Genomic DNA, 14,015 nt, shown 5'->3' on the forward strand with positions numbered 1-14,015 from the left:
TTAGGGGCCGATTCACTAAATTTGTGTGAAGGATTCGAAGTAAAAAAAACTTCGAATTTCGAAGTATTTTTTGGGCTACTTTGACCATCGAATGGGCTACTTCGACCTTCGACTACGACTTTGAATCGAAGGATTCGAACTAAAAATCGTTCGACTATTCGACCATTCGATAGTCGAAGTACTGTCTCTTTAAAAAAAACTTCGACCCCCTACTTCGGCAGCTAAAAGCTACCGAAGTCAATGTTAGCCTATGGGGAAGGTCCCCATAGGCTTTCCTAAGTTTTTTTGATCGAAGGATGTTCCTTCGATCGTTGGATTAAAATCCTTCGAATCGCTCGATTCGAAGGATTTTATCGTTCGATCGAAGGAATAATCCTTCAATCGTACGATCGCAGTATTTGCGCTAAATCCTTCGACTTCGATATTCGAAGTCGAAGGATTTTAATTCCTAGTCGAATATCGAGGGTTAATTAACCCTCGATATTCGACCCTTAGTGAATCAGCCCCCAAATGTATGTAATTTAAATTAATCAAATTGCTACAGGTTGAATTAAATTCATCTAAATACCATAAATTAATTATTGTAGCATATCATATAATGACTTAACTGATTGCAACACATTAAATATAAATAGTTCAGTAAAACATCCAATGAAATAAGTTGAAGTTGATGAATTGTAGGATCAGTCCAGTATCAAAAAAGTAATTGTGAAAAAGTTCCTGTTAAAAATAGAAAAGGAGAGGCTATAAAGTGCCCGTGCTGATTTCTATCCTCAATCCTAGAGGCTTTCTTTAATATGGCTGTAATACATAAGGCCAAAGTTGGAAGGAGGGGAATTCCCACCTGGCGAATAAATTCACCCATCACTAGTTATTTGCATGTATTTCAGTTGGTACAATATAAGAAAAAAATGGCACTTTAGATGTGAATAACATTTACTGTGCCCCAGCAGAAAAGAGAAATAGGCTGAGCGTCTTTGATTTCCTGTTGGCATTATATATATTGACTTTATTTATATTTTTGGCATTATTGTGAAGCAGAAGAAGGAAATTGCAAGCGACTGTTCTTGTGGGCACACCACAGCGTGACAGCGAATTCCTGTTGATAATATCATGTGCTTAGAGAATGCCGCATCTTCACTGTGACACATGACTGGTTACTGAGGTGGTTGCCCCAGCAGCACCACTTCTGGCCACCCAGTGAAATTACCTTGCATGTCATACCACAGGTTCTTCTGATAAAACATGCTGTTTGCACTTATATTAAGGCGATAAAACAATATAAATAAAAGCAGGTGCTACCACCACACTCAAAAGTCACCAACCAAAAATCCTATATGAAATCATGTGTAATAAAAATGTGTACATATGTTAGAAATATTCTATACTCATGGTGGGAAGTTTATAGCAATACTGAGATAAATTTGCAGCCGGTGGAAAGCATTAAATCTGAATACACAAATTTAGGATTAAACTTAAAAGAAAAATGACTTTCATGGATCAGAGCTTTCCTTTAAAGGATAAGAATTCATAAACCCTATGATTTTGTTTTGTATTTAACTTAATACCAAGTCCGCCACAAAAGTTTCCAAATTGCCATATTTGAGAAAAATCAAGTGTCCTCTGCTTGTCCATAACCATGTGACACTTACAATTCGGCCAAACATGAATCCTGCAAAAAAAAAAAAAGGTTTAGGATTTGTCTTAGTCCTGGACCAAATTCTGGATTTGTGCATCTCTAATATATTATCAGTCAACTAAGTATACACAGTATCATGAACATTTTGGCCTAATAATTATGAGTCAGAAATGAAAGTAAATAGCAAATTTATTGGTAAAACAATATTCAGACCTACGTGAATTTCCTATTAAAGGGGTGGCTTATTCTAAATAACTTTTAAATGTAGAAGTCAATGGCAGATGTCCCTGTAGTAGATTCTTGACATCGTGATCTACTCTGGATAATCTGTTGGGGTTTTTCATCTGGTAATCCGAAAAAGTCAAGTTTTCGCAGCGACAATTAGGTAAAGTTGATGATTCGGACTGTCAAACGTATGATACGCTCTGGTTTTTTCAAGAAAAATTATTGATAAATAAGTTCAATTGTGGAAGGGAGTTTGGTCGACATGTTTTCATAAAAAACTGAGATTAATTAGAGTTGTAGTAAATAAATTATATATATGTATAATATAATGTATGTGTCTAATAATGTGAAGTCTTGTTTGCAACAGCAATGGATCAGAAGAGGACAGAGAGTAAGACTGTGAGAGCATAAATGGGGACTCACTAATACCCACATACAGATAAACTTGCAGAATAAAAACCTCTTACGTATCATCCTTCTAAAGTAAGACGTGCTCTTGTGTAAGGCTCATATGTAAAATGTCTCAAGTCTTTATCTATATAGGGTTCCACACAATAATGGAGTGCTCTAACCTTGTGTTATGGGTCCCTTAGGACCAGGTGCTTGAACAGTGTTAAATCCACCCTGCCACGGGATCACAAATTCAATGTAATAGTCCAATACACTGCAGCACACTGTAGAGTGAATGATTTTTTAAATATGTGAATTTACTGGCTCATAGTTTTTGAGTAGACAACTAAGTGGCAACGTTTCGGGCCTCGCAGGACCCTTTATCAAGCCTGTGAAATTAACTGCTGTTCTGTGTTAAATAGGTTATATTCAAGTTATAAGTGTCCCAATTCCACTTTAATCAATTTCGCTTAGAAGTTGGACAAATCCTATGTCCCAATTTCGCGCCAATCCATTTTATTTTGAAATTGAATAGTTCTTGTCATCGATTTGTCCATTCACCTAATGCATCTAGATTCCTGATAGTGTCCAAAAAACTTTGAAAAGAAACATTTGTCCAATGTGTCCAATTATACATTACTTCCTTTCACCACACTTGAAATGTGTCCAAGAAACTAATTATATACAGTGTTGCTTTTAAAAGTGTCAATGTGAACAAATCAAAAACACAAGTGAAAATTTACTCAAAAAAAGAAACTAAGTATATCTTTTTACTCAAAAAAAGAAACTAAGTATATCCTTTTCAATCAGAGGATCTGAGACGCTTACATATTACCTTGTTCACATACTGCATTCTTGGTTCAATTCTGTGACCACTCAGTTTATGCAGAAGGTAATACTAATTTCAGCACTCAGAATGTTCCGATATATAGTCATTCTTTAGTAACCTTGAAAAAAAAGGGTTTTTTTTTTCAAGCTTACTAAAGAATGATTATATATCGGAACATTCTGAGTGCAGATATTTATTTATTTTTGTTGAAAAAAAATAAAAATGCAAGTTACACCGCAGGAAATATATTTAGCTCATCGTATTTATTAATTTTTAGGCATAATTAAGTTCTATAAAGGACTTTAATGCTTCTATGTTAATATACAATATTGATTAATATTGATCATCCCAGCATGCCCTTCTTTTCTTCAAACATAGACCTGTGCTCAGCTTCATAGGTTGGCACTCCTATCCATAGTAACGTATGCTTGACTGAATAACCCAGAGGGTTTTCCCCACATTGACTAGATCCTTGTACTTTAATAAACACACAATCAGGAAGCAGTATCTATCACTCTACACATTGGCAGAAGTCCAGTGGATCCGAGACACTGTTAGGAGTAGGATTTGTACAGGATTATAATGTTTCTCCATAATCTCTGACACTGGATGGGGCCCAAGGATAACAAAGACTATAAACTTCTTTGGGGAGTGGATGGGACATTCAGTATCGTAGCCTGCCCACCACGGGGAAATGTGAGCTCAGTTTTTATCTCTTTGTGCGAAATTTTTTTTGTTCTAAAGCAGAGATTTTGCTTACTCTTTCTTACTCCAGAGGTCTATTGTGAACAACTGTTAGCCATTGTTTTAAGAGGCCTTGTATATACTGTGAAAAAAATCAATAATGGTGTAATTTGTTTGTGCACATTAAGGGGCAGATTCACTAAGGGTCGAATTTCGAAGTAAAAAATACTTCGAAATTTGACCCTCGAATTGAAATCCTTCGACTTCGAATATCGAAGTCGAAGGATTTAGCTCTAAACGTTTGTTCGATCGATCGAAGGATTTTTCGTTCGATCGAACGATTAAATCCTTCGAATCGAACGATTCGAAGGATTTTAATCCAACGATCGAAGGAAAATCCTTCCATCAAAAAAAGTTTAGCAAGCCTATGGGGACCTTCCCCATAGGCTAACATTGACTTCGGTAGGTTTTATCTGCCGAAGTAGGGGGGTCGAAGTTTTTTTTAAAGGGAAAGTACTTCGACTATCGAATGGTCGAATAGTCGAACGATTTTTCATTCGAATCGAAGTCGAAGGTCGTAGTCGAAGGTCGAAGTAGCCCATTCGATGGTCGAAGTACCCAAAAAATACTTCGAAATTCGAAGTATTTTTCATTCGAATCCTTCACTCGAGCTTAGTGAATCGGCCCCTAAGTCATATAGGGTAATGTAAAGAACGGAACGGTATTTTCACCTGGTATAGTAACCCATAGCATGCATTAACTGGCCACCTGCTTTAAAACAAAAGTTTGGTTGGTTCCTATGGGCCTTCCAACACAGTAATGCCTCTCTATTTCCACTCCTCATGAATACAGTGCATACAAACGTATATAGGATTTGATTAGTAGGAGTAACTGCAGGTCTTTTTTGTCTTGTTGACTTGTTGTCCAAATGCATTAAAGTCAATGAGCGTTTTTCCTTGCAGATCCATGCCTGGGGAAATAATTCACTCATCACTAATTAAAAGCTCTTCTGGACCGGGCCGTCATCCCAACTGTGTTTTGAAACTTCTATCACCTAAATGTTTATTCTTATTGTTTAATTAATACTAGCTATACCCTCTGTTTGTGTTCATGCCGTGTAAAGCATTGCATACATTTGTAGTGCTCTATAAATAAATACAATACAATACAAAGTCCTCCAGCAACAAAAACAAATAATAGATTATACTAGATTATACTATTTTTTTTTACAAGGATTTTACTATTGTTTTCTTTCAGGTGATTAAATTATTTTCCTGCATTGGATTCCCACTATTGTACTGTGTTTGTGTGTATATATTTTTTTTGGGGGGGGGCATAACCAGCCTTAATATCCACGTGCCACCTTCTGCCCATCCCTCATGAATACATTACTATTAAAGGAACAGTAACACCAAAAGATGAGTGTCCTAAAGTAATGACAATATAATGTAATGTTGTGCTGCACTGGTACAACTGGTGTGTTTGCTTCAGAAACTCTACTATGGTTTATATAAACAAGCTGCTATGTAGTCATGGGGGCCGCCATTCAAGCAAAGGATACATAGTAGATAACAGATAAGCTCTGTAGTATACAATGAGAGTCTTCAGTACTCATCTGTCATCTGTTGTGTATCCTGTGCTTGAATGGCTGCCCCCATGGCTACACAGCAGTTTGTTTAAATAAACTATAGGTGTGTTCCTAAAGCAAACACAACACTTTTACCAGGGTAGGGCAAAAGTACATTACATTTTCATTACTTTGGAACAGTTTCATTTTTTGGTTCCTTTAAATACAGGCAGCTGTATTCATGGGGGAAAGGCATGTCTTTCCCCTCCAACTTATGGCTAGGGTGCTAAGGGCTATAAATATGGCAGTCCTTATAATGAATCAGAGCAGATTGCAGCAAAAAAATGTGTTCATAGTTAAAACAAAATGCTACAAATTTACAAATACTATTTTAAATTGAACATTATGGGCTTCATACTGGCAATTCTGTGATCTCCCATTCGACTCATCCAAGCCGAGTCAGACATAGCAGAACCTGGCAAACCACTGCTCAGAAAGAAACGTTCAGTGAAAAATATGAATATTTTGTGAAACCCTTGTATAATAACTACATATTGACTGTGATCTCAGTAGTGACAAATACGGTATCTTTAGTTATGAGGAATCAAGAGACTGTTCTTAATATCTTAACAGTTTGTTCCAGCATGAGACTTTGCATATACAATATCGACTGTTTAGACATGAGAAAAGAAAACAATTTTCACTTAGCTAACATTTCTTTAATTCCCCAGAGGCTCACCGACATTTTTTTAGTACCAAACCTCCTTGGTTGCTTTCACTAAGAAGAAAATGACTATAGATTTAGTTCATGAATCCATTACAAAGTTGCCTCAAATTGTCTTTGTAAAAAAATGATTTATTGAAGCAATATATTAGTGCTTTCAAACAAGGCTACATTCTGAAAATGGATATGATATTTAAGGGTTCTGCTTGTATTTATTTTATTTAATACAGATTCTAACCTGCTTCATTAAAGAGCATCTTGAGCACAAAGTTGATGTGAAGCTGAACTAGCCGGTGATCGCTGCTGAGACAAGACATCTGTTGTTTCTCCAAGAAACATTTTTCGGTGTGCATCACAAATAGCATATTTGTGGCAATTTTTTAGTATATAATTAATATTTCCCAGCACTAAGCAATCATGCTACGGCACATTCCGCTTTCATCTTGTGTTCCTACAATGTAACTCATTGTTCTTACTCTCCAGATTTCTTTTATGCTTGATTTATATGTAAAATGATTGCTTTGGTAGGTGTTGGCAGGGCAATTGAGGTGTGGCATGGTATGATTAAATGGAAATTTTATATTAAGCACATTTACCTTCTATTGTCTGTATTAGTTTTTACAATTGCATATGGTTTCTTAGATTTTTTTCTCTTTTCTCTCTTTTTAAACACTGCTCTGCTAGACTGTACACTTTTACTGCAAAATATTACAGTTTTACCAAGGAAATTGTGTGTACTCATGTTGGTGAGAGTCATAGCATAAATGTCATTGTAGTCTCAACTTAATAACACCACTAAGCGCTGTTTAAGGATGGATTTGTGAATTCTGTGCATTATAATGTGTATAAACTACCCCCTATTGTAAAATATAAGGATATTACAAGTTACAGAGCAGTTCCATGACCATATAAAAGCACAAAGCCTAAGGCCGAGTGTTGTTATACAGGTCCAACAGGGGGTTGCAACAGGGGGTACTTTATTTATTGTAATACACAAGTTTCAGTGAGTCATGCGACAGAAATGACATCACTAAGCTCTGATTATAACCAATGACATCACTAAGCACCATTTATAAGGAGATAATTTACAGGATATTCATGGCTCTTATGTATTATATGAATATAAGGTCTTCTCTTTGTGTTTTGTGATAGAAGGCATTACATAACCCTAAGGGAGATAATGCAAATTCAGTTGCTGATGAATCCAAATACTAATTAATATTGGTAGTCATACTCATTTACACATTGAACTCACCGCGATACGTCACAAAATCTTCTCTAAATACCACACTAGATTCCAAGAACATTTTACACTAATATATTAAAGTGGTGAGAAGAGATTATGCTGCAAAGTACGACTTGCTTGTTTGCTCTTTTGTTGACTTTTCAATCATTGCCATATCTATACTGACTTGGTACCTGGTAAATATTGTCCTTTTAATGTACTCGACTGATCACTTAGTTATCAGCAATATCAGATGCAATTATGGAGCTAACCCATCGATTATTTACCGTTGTGCATGCATTTGTTCTAACTTTGCTAAAATATTAAAGTAAAGAGATGTTAATTATATTAAATATAAAATTATGCATTAAATTAAGTGAATTAGAGTTATAGGCAACTGTTGGGTTGCAATTTTATGATTTTTACCATCCCTTTCTGGAAGCAGTAGTTCGACAGCATTTGTAATGTCAAATCAAGCATACTGGATCTCTGTTTTATCTACTGGTAAAACTTCTTGGAGGTGGTTTACCTTTAAGTTAACGTTTAGAATGTTACAGAATGGCTAATTCTAAGCAACCTTTCAACTGGTCTTCATTTGTTTCTTTTTTTATTGTTTTTGCCTTATTTGCAGCCTTCTTCTAAATTCTGCTTCATGTTTTCCAATGGGGGTCACTGACCCCTCTGCTGCACTGGCACTGTGTGTGTGCGCATGTGCCTTGACGCCGTGAATGCACACAATGTTTTTATTATCTTTGTCGCAGATGTGAGTGCGGATCTGGCCCACAAGAGCCGGGCACCCACAGAGTTTTTTCCCGGTGTCCCACTGCCCCAGTCCGACCCTGCCCCCATCTAAAAACAAATGCTCCATAAGACTACAAATTTATTGTTATTGCTACTTTTTATTATTCCTCTTTCTATCCAGGCCCTTTCCTATTTATATTCCAGTCTCATATTCAAATCAATGCATGGTTGCTAAGGTAATTTGGACTCTAGCAACCAGTTTGCTGAAATTGCAAACTGTAGAGCTGTTGAATAAAAAACGAAATAACTCAAAAAACCACAAACAATAAAAAATGAAAAAGAATTGCAAATTGTCTCCGAATATCGCTCTCTGCATCATACTAAAAGTTAATTTAAAGATGAACAATCCCTTTAAACAAAAAAAACGATGTGGCTTAATAATTAGTGATGATGATGATTCAATTTTTCATGGATTTTAGCATCAGCAAATATTTTCACGAAACCACCACAAAATGTTACATAATATATGACACAACAGATGGAGAAAGTTATTATGGGCATTTCAAGAGTGGAGGAAGGCTACAATGCAGAAGAGATTGAGTAGACAAAACTCCCAACTCCAACACCCATCACATCAGATCAATGGTGATAAACTAAAACTTTTTAGAGATATTAGCAAAGACATTAAAACCTCCCTGTCAATGTTCAAGTCACAATGAAGAAAAAACTTAAAGACTTTCACAAATAAGACTTGTTCCTGTTGAACAAGCTTCCTGTGTGACTGCTCTGACAGTCAGATTCTTTATCTCAGCAGCTATTTTTGGACGGTGCAGCTTCAATTACTTTAGAGCTCGGTAAAACACGCATAAAGTTACTGTAAAATGGAAGGGTTATGTGAAGAACAATTTGTCTGTGTCAATGAAGAATTCATATATCTTTTTTCTGTTTCCTAAACAAAAATTGAATTATGACAGATGAAATTATTTTGCAGATAGATGAAACTTTTGTAACCAGTCTTAGAAATAACTGGCAACTGGAAAATGTATTGCTACTTCCGTAAAGGAGTTATTTATCAAAGGTCGAGTTGTTTTTATCCACGAAAAATTTGAGTTTTTTTTTTTAAAAAAAAACAAAGCTGGAAATAGCTCAAATCCGAAAATACACCATCTAAAACCTGTCAAGGTCACGTAGGAGTCAATTGCAGACCCCTTGAACCATTTGAAGATGTTAACAGCCTTTGAGTTTTTTTGGTGGGTTTTGCTAGAAATGTTTTTTTTTCTCTGAAAACTCAATCAATTCAAGGGGCCGATTCACTAACTTCGAGTGAAGGATTCGAAGTTAAAAAACTTCGAATTTCGAAGTTTTTTTTGGGCTACTTCGACCATCGAATGGGCTACTTCGACCTTCGACTACGACTATCGAAGGATTCGAAGTAAAAATCATTCGACTATTCGACCATTCGATAGTCTAAGTACTGTCTCTTTAAAAAAAACTTCGACCCCCTAGTTCGCCATCTAAAAGCTACCGAAGTCTATGTTAGCCTATGGGGAAGGTCCCCATAGGCTTGGCTAACTTTTTTTGATCGAAGGATATTCTTTCGATCGTTGGATTTAAATCCTTCGAATCGTTCGATCGAAGGAATTATCCTTGAACATTCGATCGAACTATCTGCGCTAAATCCTTCGACTTCGATATTCGAAGTTGAAGGATTTTAGTTCCTAGTCGAATATCGAGGGTTAATTAACCCTCGATATTCGACCCTTAGTGAATCGGCCCCCAAGTATTTCCGTTTTTCACCCCAACACACTGATTCAAATTTTTTACATTCGAGTTTTTTCGTAAATTAAAAACCATTTGAGTTATGAGTTTATTCAAGGTCTAAAAAAGCTCACAAAGCTCTAAAATTCGACCTTTGATAAATAATCCCCTAAAAATAAACAAAACATGCCTCTGTGCACTTTACAAACGATAATCAGGGTTGTGGGATTACCCACACATTTATCATTTAAGTAAATGATATTAGTCCTTGGTGGTAGCAGCCAATGTTCCCTCTAAGCTCTGCACTTGCCACCAAGAAGGAATTCAAGGGAACATTGAGCTACTTCATAAACACCATGCACTATAGCCCTTATGGCTGAGATTCTTTATAACAAGCCATTGTATTGCAAAGGATATTTTCCAAAGATATTTGATAACTGTTGTTTAAATCTCAGCGGGATTTAGAGCCCTCAAAGGAAAATGAAGAGTAGTACCAAGTAATTAGAGGTGCCTGGCATACCTCTACTTTAAAGCACACCAGCCCAGGGTACATTTGAGCACAGTGAACCACTGCTATAGTGTCCCAAGATCCTTTGCACGACATTCACACTGCCCCAGCCTGGACTAGAGTCAATAGTTGACCCTAGTTTCCTTCTCCTTCCTTATCAGACTGAGATAAGAATGCTTAAATGGCTCATTTACAAGTGCAAAGCATACCTCCCAACTGTCCCATTTTTCTCAGGACAGTACAGATTTTGACAGAGAGTCCACAATACTCAGCACCTGCACTTAGATACATTTGTACCTATTTAAGATTAGCAAGACTCTTGGACTGAGACTTGACTGAGGGGAATTAACCTTTGTTAGTAAAACTGTAATAACACATAAAACATAGAAATGTGTTCAAACTTTCCATATCTGACATTTTTTTTTAAAGGACGGTATTTAGGGAATGTGGCCACAAAATGGTAAATGATTAAAAAAAATGTTACAGACGGGATAACTTTTTGTCCCTCTGTCTGATTTTCAAATGTTGGGAGGTATTAGCATAGTGCAATTTTGCAAAATATCATGTTTTCTTCAAAATCATTGTTTTTTTCCCCCATAATTCCAGTGAAATTGCAGCCATAAGGGGGAGATGTGCCTGGCGCATTTGCAGACAATGTTTCAAATTAGGCACAATGGTACTTGGATGCATATTGGACACATCTGTGCTAAAAAATTTTAGTAACCGTAGCACAATCTCCGGCGTTCTGTATCATACTGATGTGTGTACACTGGCGTAAGTATATTAAAGCAGGTAGCTGTGGGAAGCCTGGAAAAACCAACCCTGTTGTACATCAGTTGTTGCACATAATTCACAACAGGAGGTGTGACTGGCCCAGCAGCACCAACTGCGACTATGCAGGAGTGCAAGAAGCGGTTTTGGATGTAAGTACTTTTAACAAATTGTGTCAGTTTGACTCTGTCCATTTTATGCATGAATTCATGCCAGTTGCGGCTGGTACAGTACATAAGTGCATGATGAGTACATACAGGTAGCTTAAGTTAGCCACTTTGGCCAGTTTTCAGAACACAAATGACTGACATGTTCTAATAGAAAGTTAATATGTAATTTATCAAGCCTGTGTGTCTGTAGCAACAGAAAATGGCACATCACTAAAATACTAAATACACAGTGTGAGATCGTAACATTTTTGAATTCCCAACTAATAAGCAAAACAATATGAAACCCACGCCTTAAAAAGTGTCTCAGTTTTCCATGTTAGGCAGTATATATATATATATATATATTTGGGGGCACATTTACTATTGGTCAAATATCGAGGGTTAATTAACCCTCGATATTCGACCCTCGAAGTAAAATCTTTCGACTTTGAATATCGAAGTCGAAGGAGTTACCGCATATGATTAAATCCATTGTATCGAACGATTCAAAGGATTTTAATCCATCGATCGAAGGATTTTCCTTCGATCAAAAAAAGCTTAGAAACCTTATGGGGAGGGTTTTAGGTGGCGAAGTAGGTGGTCAAAGTTTTTTTTAAAGAGACAGTATTTCGACCATCGAATGGTCGAATAGTCGAACGATTTTTAGTTCGAATCGTTCGAGTCGAAGTCGTAGTCAAAGGGTCGAAGTAGCCAATTCGATGGTCGAAGTAGCCAAAAAAAACCTTAGAAATTCGAAGTTTTTTTCATTCTAATCCTTCACTCGAGCTTAGTAAATGTGCCCCTTGGTGTTTGGGTGTAACTGTATGCTGCCACAAGTGTTCTGTATTTAATGCCTAGGAAAGTCAAACAAGGTACAGGCTCCATCAAAATCCCTATGACTTGTGAACCGCCATTGGCAAATAAATTCACGAAACTTTTGGACGCCCATTGAAGTTGACGCAAGTGACTTTTTGGACGCGCATCCAAAATTGGACGCGGGTGGCAATTTCGATTTTTACTTTTTTTCACAAATTTTTCGACATTTTACGTGAAATTCGCAAATTTTTCAACGAAGGGAAGCGGGAGAAATTCGCCCATCACGGACATTGATGGGTGCTTTGCACTTGTTTGAAGTGTCTGCCAATAACATTATAGGAATGTGGGTAAATATAATGGAGTCCAGTGTCAAAACTGTGTTTTGGCATCTAAAACACAGTGCTGAATCAAACTAAAACTCATTTAATGAAGATTCACATGAGAAAGGAACCTCATGTAACTAGAAAAAGATTTTATCTTTAATATGATGGCTAAAAATATGCCAGTACTCAGGGACTTGTGCTTAATGGTGGCGTCACGAAGTGTCAGAGAGCGCTGAGAATCTTTATGATCCTGGACATTGGTATTATCAGGTCACACCAGACTCTGTTCTCTTTATAACATCGCCCCTTCCTTTTAGTTCTAACAAAATATTTCCTTTCTGACCAGTGAAATCACTGTTGACAATTGCACCATAAACCTCTGCTGCTCTTTGTCAGTCTTGCTGTGCAAAATGAATAGGCGCTGTTGAAATCAATATAGAGCACCCACTTATCTACCTAGTTCACTTCATGGCACAGCATTTAAATAAGATAAGAAAGCATTAGGAAAGCTATTGCGGCAAGTTCCTGATATTGGCAAATTGTATTCTTCGTACATAACAGAAGTCAAATGTGACAACACCAATATTGGTAGATAGAACACACACCTATGGTTAATATTAGCATTATGGAAGTGCTGCTAATCCTGAGGTGTGACAGAGGGAAAGTTGTGCTCACCACTAAATTTTAACCCATTGCATGCGGGTGCGACCACAAAATAATACATATAAAGACAAGAGGTCATCTGCACTCATTCATGCACCCATTATCAATATAAGGAATACTTTCATGGGGAAAAAAAAATTCAAAATGCATCAGTTAATAGCACTGATCCAGCATAATATCCTTTTTTAAAAGAGCAATTTTTAATTTTGAAATCTGACATGGGGTAACCGGATAACAGCTCTCTAACACAAGAAAACAGCTCCCTGGTAGATATGAGCATAGCAATTAAATAGTAAAATCCAGGTCCCACTGCGACACATTCAGTTACATTGAATAGGAGAAACAACAGCCTGCCAGAAAGCAGTTCCATCCTAAAGTGCTGGCTCTTTCTGAATGACCTGAGATGACTGCCTACACACCAATATTACAACTAAAATAAAACTACACTTGCTGGTTCAGGAATCAAATTTTATATGGCAGAGTAAATTGTTTGCAGTGTAAACTGGGTAATTTAAATAAAAACTACATTATAAAAATCATGACAGAATCCCTTTAAGGACATTGAGACATTTTGAGGATTATGTAATAAAAGGCACTAAGTTTGCCCAGGAGCAGTAACCCATAGCAACCAATCAGCAGGTAGCATTTACTGATCACCTGTTAAAGTGCAAACATCTTATTGGTTGCTATGGGTTATTGCTCTGAGGCAAACGTAGTGCCTTTTATATATGGGGATTGGTGCTTTAAGCTTAGAAATGCCCCCCACCGTTAAACAAAACAGGGATTGTTTGTCCATATATTGCAATATATTTAAGCTGGCCAACTACATCAAAGTCATCCCATATCTGGCCAGTCCTATGCTCAATTTCATCTGATACATTAAGGGGCATATTTATTAGGCTTTGTAAAAAAGAATTTGCAGAAAAAAAGGTGTAAAGAGCTGTGTAAAATAAATGCCAAATTTATCACGGTGTATGTAATTTTACACCATGTGAACACCAGA

This window comes from Xenopus laevis, chromosome 3L, assembly GCF_017654675.1.
Source record: "Xenopus laevis strain J_2021 chromosome 3L, Xenopus_laevis_v10.1, whole genome shotgun sequence".
Classification (NCBI taxonomy): Eukaryota; Metazoa; Chordata; class Amphibia; order Anura; family Pipidae; genus Xenopus; species Xenopus laevis.